Source organism: Cucurbita pepo, unplaced genomic scaffold, assembly GCF_057944985.1.
Source record: "Cucurbita pepo subsp. pepo isolate OVF unplaced genomic scaffold, ASM5794498v1 scafford_32, whole genome shotgun sequence".
Taxonomy (NCBI): Eukaryota; Viridiplantae; Streptophyta; class Magnoliopsida; order Cucurbitales; family Cucurbitaceae; genus Cucurbita; species Cucurbita pepo.
In genome coordinates this window covers 17501-20000 of record NW_028257937.1, presented here as the reverse complement: position 1 = coordinate 20000, position 2500 = coordinate 17501, and positions in this window count along the sequence as shown.

Genomic DNA, 2500 nt, shown 5'->3' with positions numbered 1-2500 from the left:
TCACACCAGAGAATCCCAGTTAGAAGGCAACATCGTAACATTCCGTGCTCAACAAGGCTCATGTCGCACACCCAAAGGCACCCGATTCCAACCAGCCAAACATGTTCTGGCACCACCCGCCTTCAAAACATAGGGCTGGCCCAAGGCTGGCGAGGCATCACCACAACGTCACACACTCAACGAGGTTCATGCCGCACGCCCGAAGGCACCCGGCTCCACCCCACCTTGCATGTTTCATCATCGTACCAACCATCAACCATCCTCAAGCCAGCCCAAGTTAGAAGGCAACATCGCAACATTTCATTCTCAACAAGGCTCATGTCACATGCCCAAAGGCGCACCCGACACTGCCTGACCGTGCAAGTTTCGCCACCGCACCGCCGCCGTCAACCGCCCTCGTCCGCCGACCACCACTCCCACGCCCCAAGCATATGCCCATGTGCGGCGCATAGTGCTTGGGGCGTGTGGGTGGTGGAAGATATAGGGGTACCCCCGTGCCCAGCCCATGCAGACTAGTCACCCCCCTATATAGTACATTTTGAGGCATTTTTGGTCTGCCAGGCCTAGATACGATTTTTCTGAGCCGTCATACGGTCAAATATCTCAAGTTTTAGAGTGTTTTTTTCCATGAACTCGATTGATTCATGGATTGGACATTGTAATGGATCTAGAAATCAAGTTTCATAATTTTTCAACCAACCAATTTTTTTTAATGAATTTTTAAAAATTAAATAATAAGAAATTAAAAAAAATAGCTAGATTTGTCAAAAAAATCTGAATTTTTTTGGGAATCATTCTTTCATGTTTCTTAGCTCCCAGAAAAAAAATTACAACAAACCGACCACTCCACAAGTACTTTCACAATTAATGGGTGATGGATGGGGCGCGGGCGTGCACGCAGCAGCACGCGGGGCGGGGCGGGGCGCGCGCGCGCAGAAGAACGCGGGCGGGGCGGGGCGCGCGCGCGCGGGAGACGCTGGCGGGGCGGGGCGCGCGCGCGCAGAAGCACGCGGGCGGGGCGGGACGGGGCGCGCGCGCGCGGGAGAACGAGGGCTGGGCGGGGCGGGGCGCGCGCGCGCAGAAGCACGCGGGCGGGGGGGGACGGGGCGCGCGCGCGCGGGAGAACGAGGGCTGGGCGGGGCGGGGCGCGCGCGCGCAGAAGCACGCGGGCGGGGCGGGACGGGGCGCGCGCGCGCGGGAGAACGAGGGCTGGGCGGGGCGGGGCGCGCGCGCGCAGAAGCACGCGGGCGGGGCGGGACGGGGCGCGCGCGCGGGAGAACGAGGGCTGTGCGGGGCGTGGGGCGCGCACGCGCGCGCGCGCTGGCGGGGCAGGGCGGGGGTGGGGCAGGGCGGGGCGCACGCGGGTGGGGCATGGCGGGGCGGGCGAGCGCGAGGGAACGTTCCGACACTGCCCCACCGTGCGCGTTCCGCCACCGCACCACCGTCGTCAAACGCCCTCGACCTCCGACCACCACCCGTACGGCCCAAGCATATGCCCATGTGCGGCGCATAGTGCTTGGGGCGTGGGGGTGGCGGAAGATATAGGGGGTACCCCCGTGCCCAGCCCATGCAGACTAGTCACCCCCCTATATAGTACATTTTGAGGCATTTTTGGTCTGCCAGGCCTAGATACGATTTTTCTGAACGGTCATACGGTCAAATATCTCAAGTTTTATAATATTTTTTTCCATGAACTCGATTGATTCATGGATTGGACATTGTAATGGATCTAGAAATCAAGTTTCATAGTTTTTCAACCAACCAATTTTTTTTTAATGAATTTTTAAATATTAAATAATAAGAAATTAGAAAAAATAGTTAGAGTTGTAAAAAAAATCTGAAATTTTGTGGGAATCATTCTTTCTTTCATGTTGCTTAGCTCCCAGAAAAAAAATTACAACAAACCAACCACTCCACATGTACTTTCACAATTAATGGATGATGATTGTAAAAACAAGGTCCTGGTGGGTGTCTTAGTGTAATGTACTTGCTCTAGTATCAAAACTCTTCATTTTATTGTTTTAGACAACCAAAAGAAAAAAAAAATAGTTAAATTTTTACGGGTGTCACTCTTTTCTTAGTTCCCCCAAAAAAAAAAAAAGTCACAACAATACAAGCATTAAAAATGAACATTCACTTTTCACGGGTATTGGGTTTGATGATATTTTTATAGTCCAAGGTTTTATACACGTTCTTACTTTCCACGGATGTTAGGTGTGATGAATTGTTGTAGGGGCTAACCTTCAAGGCTTTATACGTGTACTCACGCTTCATAGGTATTGGGTGTGATGTTTTCTTTATGGAGGTAACATCCAACACTTTTGATATGCTGTTGGTAGAACATTTATCACACATAGCATAGGATGGGGCTTGGCGTGCGCGAGGTGAGTGGGGGCGCGGGGGTGTGCAGGGAGAGCGCGCGGGGGCGTGCGGGGGGTGTGCGGGGGGAGTGCGCGGGGGTGTGTGGGGGGAGCGCGCGCGGGGGGCGTGTAGGGTGTGC